This window comes from Salvelinus sp. IW2-2015, unplaced genomic scaffold (genome assembly GCF_002910315.2).
Source record: "Salvelinus sp. IW2-2015 unplaced genomic scaffold, ASM291031v2 Un_scaffold2239, whole genome shotgun sequence".
NCBI classification, from domain to species: domain Eukaryota; kingdom Metazoa; phylum Chordata; class Actinopteri; order Salmoniformes; family Salmonidae; genus Salvelinus; species Salvelinus sp. IW2-2015.
In genome coordinates this window covers 104,664-113,986 of record NW_019943568.1, presented here as the reverse complement: position 1 = coordinate 113,986, position 9,323 = coordinate 104,664, and positions in this window count along the sequence as shown.

The window sequence follows — 9,323 nt, the reverse complement described above, 5'->3', positions numbered from 1 at the left end:
ATTCGCCCTTTAACATCATGCTGTTGACGCTGTCTTCCCATCGACCTATGTATGGTGCTTTAACAGGGCAATGCTGGTGACTCTGCTTCCCATCGACCCTATGTATGCGTGCTTTAAACATCTATGCTGTGTGACTGCTGTCTCTCCATCAGCCTATGCAGTGTGTATGGTGCTTAACATCATGGCTGTGTGACTGCTGTCTTTCCATCAGCCCTATGCAGCCGGTGTAGTGGTGCTTTAACATCATGCTGTGTGACTGCTGTCTTTCCATGCACCCTATGCAGTGGTGTAGTGGTGCTTTAACATCATGCTGTGTGACTGCTGTCTTTCCATCAGCCCTATGCAGCGGTGTAGTGGTGCTTAAACCATTCTGCTGGTGACTGCTGTCTTTTCCATAGCCCTATTGCAGCGGTGTCAGTGGTGCTTTAACATCATGCTGTGTGAGCACCTGCCTGTCTTTTCCCCATCGACCCTATGCAGCGGTGTAGTGGGCTTTAACATCATGCTGTGTGACTGCTGTTCTTTCCATCAGCCCTATGCAGCGTGTACGTGGTGCATTAAACATCATGCTGTGTGACTGCTGTCTTTCCACGACCTATGCAGTGTGTAGTGGTGCCTTTAACATCATGCTGTGTGACTGCTGTCTTCCCATCAGCCCTATGCAGCGGTGTAGTGGTGCTTTACACATCATGCTGTGTGACTGCTGTCTTTCCATCGACCCTATGCAGTCGTGTAGTGATGTCTTTAACATCATGCTGTGTGACTGCTGTCTCTTCCATCAGTCCTATGCAGTGGGTACGTGGTGCTTAACATCATGCTGTGTGAGCTGCTGTCTTTCCACCTCGACCCTATTGCAGTGGTGTAGTGGTGCTTTAACATCATGTCTGTGTGACTGCTGTCTTTCCATCAGCCCTATGCAGTGGTGTATGCGTGTGCTTAACATCACTGCTGTGTGACGCTGTCTTCCATCAGCCCTATGCAGCGGTGTAGTGGTGCTTTAACATCATGCTGTGTGACTGCTGTCTTTCCATCACCCTATGCAGCGGTGTAGTGGTGCTTTAACATCATGCTGCTGTGACTTGCTCTTTCCATCGGCCCTATGCCAGTGGTGTAGTTGCATGACTTTAACAACTCATCGCCTGCATGTGACCGCTGTCTTCCCATCGGCCCTATTGCAGTGGCCTGTAGTGATGCTTAACATCATGCCTGGTGTGACTGCTGTCTTTCCATCGGCCCTATACAGGGTGTAGTGTTTTTGGAGAAGTGGGAAAACTAACATTTTGCCAAATAGTTCTCAAACGGCCAGCCCAGCAAAGGAAAGGCATCCGTTTCCCTCTGTTTTTATGAGCTTTCCTACAGATTTGACAGATTTTCACTCTCAAAATCAAAACATGTTTAAATAGAAAAATATACTTAAAATGTGATGTTCTAAGTCCACAACAATGCTTAAACTACATCAATCTGATATGGTGGGCCGTTCAGGGCCTGGCTCCCCATTGGGTGGGCCTCTGTCCACCCAGGCCCATCCATGTCTACGCCCCTGATGCAAACAGCCGCATGTTGACAATGGTGCATCACAAATAGCCTACTAACCAACACTTCGGACTTAACTTTTCTCAATAAGTTACATACCCATTTTGCCTTAGTTAGCATTTACTGGTAGACATCATAAATTGAAATGTCTTACCCTACCCTACCGCTACCGATGTCATTCTCTGTGAGCTGCTCCATGCCAAAACACGTTGAGCTGCACACTTACCTGCCTCACATGATATTCGCTGAACTAGCTATGTGCACGGCACCACAGAATACTGTATATTTCACGTGCTTTGCGATTGTGTAGGCTACTTTATGCCATGATGATTTCTCTATTGTACTACGTAACCTGATAAGCCGATATACCTCCACTACACACTACTTTTGATATGCGCAATCAGTAGGACTTAAGAAGTGAGTATACGCAATTCCCACTGAAATAAGTGTGTGGTGTACGGTTTATCACCTGCGCACTTAACCTCCCCTACACCACTTCCGGCCCTTGTGTGTTTACATAAAAGCTGCCACACATCTACACTGAGCGCCCCTGGTATATCGGGTGATCTCCTTCAGAATCACTAACCTGTGCACACACTGAAGACCTAAGGTTCAGCCCACTGTACTAACCTTCACCACTGCAAGACCTATAGGCTTCAACCACTGATCGACTAACCTGCTCACACACTGAGACCCTATTAGGTTCACCACACTTGTACTAACCTGTCACACACCACATGAAGGTCTATAGGTATCACCACATGTACACCTAACCTGTCCACACACTGAAGACTATTAGGCTTCACCACTGTAACTAACCTGTCACACACTGCAAGCACCTATAGGTTCACGCACTGTACTAACCGTGTCACCACACTGAAAGTCTATAGGTCACCACTGACTAACCTGTTCACACACTGAAGCACCTATAGCGATTCACCACTGTACTAACTGTCACACACTGAAGACCATATAGCCGTTCGCCACACTGTAACCTAAACCTGTCACACCATAAAACCTATAGTCACTCACTGTACTAACCTGTCACACACTCGAAGACCTATAGTCTCACCACTGTTACTACACCTGCTCACACACTGACGGCCTATAGTGTCACTACACTGTACTCAACCTGGTCACACACTGAACCCTATAGGTTCACCACTGTACAACCTGCCACACACTGAGAGGTCCTATCGGTCCACCACCTAGCTAACCAACCTGTCTCACACACTGAAGACCTACTATGTTCACCCACCTCTACCAACCTGTCACACACTGAAGGCCTATAGCCGCTTCCACCACTGTACTACCTGTCAACACACTGAAGCCGTCTATAGGTTCACCACCTGTACCAACGCTGTCACCACACTGAACGACCTATACGGTTTCACCCAACTGTACACCGTGTCACACACTTGAAGGTCTTATAGGTCTCACATCCACTGTACTGACTGTCACACACTGAAATGTCTAAGATTCATTTAACATCATGCTGTGTGACTGCTGTCTTTCCATCGGCCCTATGCAGTGGTGTAGTGATGCTTTAACATCATGCTGTGTGACTGCTGTCTTCCCATCGGCCCTATGCAGTGGTGTAGTGATGCTTTAACATCATGCTGTGTGACTGCTGTCTTTCCATCGGCCCTATACAGGGGTGTAGTGGTTTCTGGAGAAGTGGGAAAACTAACATTTTGCAAAATAGTTCTCAAACGGCCAGCCCAGCAAAGGAAAGGCATCCCGTTTCCCTCTGTTTTTATGAGCTTTCCTACAGATTTGACAGATTTTCACTCTCAAAATCAAAACATGTTTAAATAGAAAAATATACTAAAATGTGATGTTCTAAGTCCACAACAATGCTTAAACTACATCAATCTGATTGGGTGGGCCTGTCAGGGCCTGGCTCCCCATTGGGTGGGCCTCTGTCCACCCAGGCCCATCCATGTCTACGCCCCTGATGCAAACAGCGCATGTTGACAATGGTGCATCACAAATAGCCTACTAACCAACACTTMGGACTTAACTTTTTCAATAGTTTACATACCCATTGTTGCCTTAGTTAGCATTTACTGGTAGACATCATAAATTGAAATGTCTTACCTACCCTACCCGCTACCGATGTCATTCTTCTGTGAGCTGCTCCATGCCAAAACACGTTGAGCTGCACACTTCCTGCCTGCACATGATATTTCGCTGAAACTAGGCTATGTGCACGGCACACAAGAATACTGTATATTTCACGTGCTTTGCGATTGTGTAGGCTACTTTATGCATATGATTTCTCTATTGTACTACGTAACTGATAAGTCGTATACCTCCACTACACTACTTTGAATACGCAGCAGTAGGGATTAAGAAGTGAGAATAGCGGGCAATGCCACTTGAAAATCAGTGTGTGTTGTACGGTTTATACTGGCGCATAGCGCGTCCCTATGACACCACCGGCCTTTGGTGTTTTACTAAAAGGTGCAGCCTACATGAGCGCTGGTATGTACGGTTGATCTCCTTTCCAGAATCACAACCCTGGGTCACATACTGAAGGCCTAATAGGTTCACCACTGTACTAACCTGTCACACACTGAAGGCTCTAGGTTCACCACTGTACTAACCTGTCCACACTGAAGACCTATAGGTTCACCACTGTACTAAACCTTCAACACACTGAAGACGCTATGGTTCACCACTGTACTAACCTGTCAACACTGAAGACCTATAGGTTCACCACTGTACTAACCTGTCACACACTGAAGGTCTATAGGTTCACCACTGTACTAACTGTCACACACTGAAGCCTATAGGTTCACCACTGTACTACCTGTCACACACTGAAGGTCTATGGTTCACCACTGTACTAACCTGTCCACACACTGAAGGCCTATAGGTTCACCACTGTACTGAACCTGTCACACTCACTGAAGGCCTATAGGTTCACCACTGTACTAACTGTACACACCGACGCCTATAGGTTCACCACTGTACTAACCTGTCACACACTGAAGGTCTATAGGTTACCACTGTCTAACTGTAGCACACTGAAGCGCCTATAAGGTTCACCACTGTACTAACTGTCACACACTGAAGGCCATAGGTTCACCACTGACAAAACTGTCACACACTGAAGCCTATAGGTTCACCACTGTACTAACCTGTCACAACTGAAGGTCTATAGGTTCACCATGTACTAACCTGTCACACACTGAAGGCCTATAGGTTCACCACTGTACTAACCTGTCACACACTGAAGGCCTATAGGTTCACCACTGTACTAACCTGTCACACACTGAAGGCCTATAGGTTCACCACTGTACTAACCTGTCACACACTGAGACCTATAGGTTCACCACTGTACTAACCTGTCACACACTGAAGGCCTATAGGTTCACCACTGTACTAACCGTGATCACACACTGAAGACCTATAGGTTCACCACTGTACTAACCTGTCACACACTGAAGCTATAGGTTCACCACTGTAACAACCTGTCACACACTGAAGACCTATAGGTTCACCACTGTACTAACCTGTCACACACTGAAGCTATAGGTTCACACACTGTACTAACCTGTCACACATGAAGACCTATAGGTTCACCACTGTACTAACCTGTCACACACTGAAGGCCTATAGGTTCACCACTGTACTAACCTGTCACACACTGAAGACTATAGGTTCACCACTGTACTAACCTGTCACACACTGAAGGACCAATAGGTTCACCACTGTACTAACCTGTACACACTGAAGACCTATAGGTTCACCACTGTACTAACCTGTCACAAACTGAAGACTATAGGTTCACCACTGTACTAACCTGTCACACACTGAAGGCTATAGGTTCACCACTGTACTAACCTGTCAACACACTGAAGACGCTAATAGGTTCACCACTGTACTAACCTGTCACACACTGAAGACCTATAGGTTCACCACTGTACTAACCTGTCACACACTGAAGGCCTATAGGTTCACCACTGTACTAACCTGTCACACACTGAAGCTATAGGTTCACCACTGTACTAACCTGTCACACACTGAAGACCTATAGGTTCACCACTGTACTAACCTGTCACACACTGAAGACCTATAGGTTCACCACTGTACTAACCTGTCACACTGAGTCTATAGTTCACCACGTACTAACTGTCACACACTGAAGCCTATAGGTTCACCACTGTACTAACCTGTCACACACTGAAGTCTATAGGTTCACCACTGTACTAACCTGTCACACACTGAAGGCTATAGGTTCACCACTGTACTAACCTGTCACACACTGAAGCCTATAGGTTCACCACTGTACTAACCTGTCACAACACTGAAGCTATAGGTTCACCACTGTACTAACCTGTCACACACTGAAGCTATAGGTTCACCACTGTACTAACCTGTCACACACTGAAGCCTATAGGTTCACCACTGTACTAACCTGTCACACACTGAAGACCTATAGGTTCACCACTGTACTAACCTGTCACACACTGAAGACTATAGGTTCACCACTGTACTAACCTGTCACACACTGAAGGCCTATAGGTTCACCACTGTACTAACCTGTCACACACTGAAGGCCTATAGGTTCACCACTGTACTAACCTGTCACACACTGAAGACCTATAGGTTCACCACTGTACTAACCTGTCACACACTGAAGCTATAGGTTACCACTGTACTAACCTGTCACACACTGAAGCCTATAGGTTCACCACTGTACTACCTGTCACACACTGAAGGTCCTATAGGTCACCACTGTACTAACCTGTCACACACTGAAGACCTATAGGTTCACCACTGCACTAAGCCTGTCCAGCACACTTGAAGAGCCTATAGGTTCACCACTGTACTAACCTGTCACACACTGAAGACCTATAGGTTCACCACTGTACTAACCTGTCACACACTGAAGGCCTATATGTTCACCACTGTACTAACCTGTCACACACTGAAGACCAATAGGTTCACCACTGTACTAACCTGTCACACACTGAAGACCTATAGGTTCACCACTGTACCAACCTGTTACACACTGAAGGTCTATAGGTTCACCATTGCAGAAACATGTCTATAATAGATATAAAGACTGTTAACATACTGTCTTAATGTTTCCAGAAAGGAGTGTATATATTTGGCCGGTTGAAGAGGTTTTATGTGCTGACTGGAGTTGTTTTTACTCCGAAACAATGACGAGTCCTTTCTGTCGGAGACAGATTCCAGACATAGTACAAATGTATCCGACACCAAGACAAGACCGAGACACTCGATATCTGGTCTGAAGACCAGTCTGGAGTACTACAACATGGAGTGTGCTGTGAATAGCCTCTCTCTCAACATTTATATGAAGGCCAACAAGGCTTAGAATACACCACACACACTACACTAGACATACACACACATGCAGGCATGCACAAAACACACAGAGGTGAAAGAAAATATACACACACACATGCGCAAAACGCAGAGAGAGGGAGGAGTAGCCAGTGAGAGGAATAGAGATTAGGAGAGAGACGGTGTTTGTAAATGCTTTATATCTACTGAAGGAGCCTTTTGACTGCACAAAAAAMCTGTGCCCTTCTCACACTGTCAATAACAACATCCACAACCACAGGTCCACACCATCATAGTAGACAGAGAGAGAGGTGGGGGGGTAGAGAGAGGAGGGGAGAGGAAAAATAAAAGGGATGAGAGAGGAGGGGGTGAAGAGGCACGGATGGAAGGAGAGTGGTAAGAGAAGAGAGGACTGGCATGGGGGGAGGGAGGGGGTCAAAAAGAGCGGAACGATTTCGTCAGATTGCAGATTGAGTGCAGCAAACGAGGAACAGAATGTTAGCATGGTTTAATAACAGGGAGGGGATAGAGGAGACAGAGCAATAGAGATGGAGAGAGAGAGGAATGAACAGCACTAATCTGGTCGTGCAGAGCTAGATGGAGGAGATGAATGTGAGGGAGGGGGGTTAGAGGGCACTCTACACCAGGTCCCTGCACTCTTCACTGGGCCCCAGCACCCAGGAAGAACCCCCTCACCCCCAGCCTCTGACCTACATTAATTAACTCTGCTGCTGCAATTACTGACCACACCACCCTCTGGTTAGAGTGGCTACACGGGAGAACACTATATGCTGTGTGTGTGTGAGAGAGAAATAGATCATACTCAATAAAGCAGGAGAGGAGTGGATTRATAGAGGGGGAAGAGAGTGAGAGAAGAGGGTTGGGAAGTACATTCAGCCAGGGCGGCCTGTGTTGAGAAGATTGGATCTTTGACTGGCAATATCTCCTTATGTCCACTGTACCTTCAGACCAGATTAGGACACACAGCACTTTACAAATCCACCACAACTAACTGTGGAAAAACGGCTCCAAATTAAATCCTCAAAAACGCTCATTGAAGACCTAACTCTGTACACACTGAAGGTCTATAGGTTCACCCACTGTACTAACCTGTCACACACTGAAGGCCTATAGGTTCACCACTGTACTAACCGTTCACACACTGAAGGTCTATAGGTTCACCACTGTACTAACCTGTCACACACTGAATGACCTATAGGTTCACCACTGTACTAACCTGTCACACACTGAAGGCTATAGGTTCTACCACTGTACTAACCTGTCACACTGAGCCTATAGGTTCACACTGTACTAACCTGTCACAACTGAAGACCTTAGGTTCACCACTGTACTAACCTGTCACACACTGAAGGTCCATATAGGTTCACACTGTACTAACCTGTCACACTGAAAGCCTAATAGTTCACCACTGTACTACCTGTCACACACTGAAGCCTATATGGTCACCACTGTACTAACCTGTCACACACTGAGACCTATAGGTTCACCACTGTACTAACCTGTCACACACTGAAGACCTATAGGTTCACCACTGTAGACTAACTGTCACACACTGAAGGCTATAGGTTCACCACTGTACTAACCTGTCACACCTGAAAGCCTATAGTTCACCACTGTACTACCTGTCACACACTGAAGACCTATAGGTTCACCACTGTACTAACCTGTCACACACTGAAGACGTCTATAGGTTCACTCACTCTTCAACTATAAAAATCACGTGCGACTATTTAGGTTCCACACTGTACTAACCTGTCACACACTGAAGGCTATAGGTTCACCACTGTACTAACCTGTCACACACTGAAGGCCTATAGGTTCACCACTGTACTAACTTGTCACACACTGAAGACCTATAGGTTCACCACTGTACTAACTTGTCACACACTGAAGGCCTTAGGTTCACACTGTACTAACCTGTCACACACTGAAGACCTAAGGTTACCCACTGTACTAACCTGTCACACACTGAAGGTCTATAGGTTCACCACTGTACTAACCTGTCACACACTGAAGGTCTATAGGTCACCACTGCAAGAAACATGTCTATAATAGATATAAAGACTGTTAACATACTGTCTTAATGTTTCCGGAAAGGAGTGTATATATTGGCCGGTTGAAGAGGTTATGTGCTGACTGGAGTTGTTTTACTCCGAAACAATGACGAGTCCTTTCTGTCGGAGACAGATTCCAGACATAGTACAAATGTATCCGACACCAAGACAGACCGAGACACTCGATATCTGGTCTGGAGACCAGTCTGGAGTACTACAACATGGAGTGTGCTGTGAATAGCCTCTCTCTCAACATTTATATGAAGGCCAACAAGGCTTAGAATACACACCACACACACTACACTAGACATACACACACATGCAGGCATGCACAAAACACACAGAGGTGAAAGAAAATATACACACAACACATAGTGCGCAAAACGCCAGAGA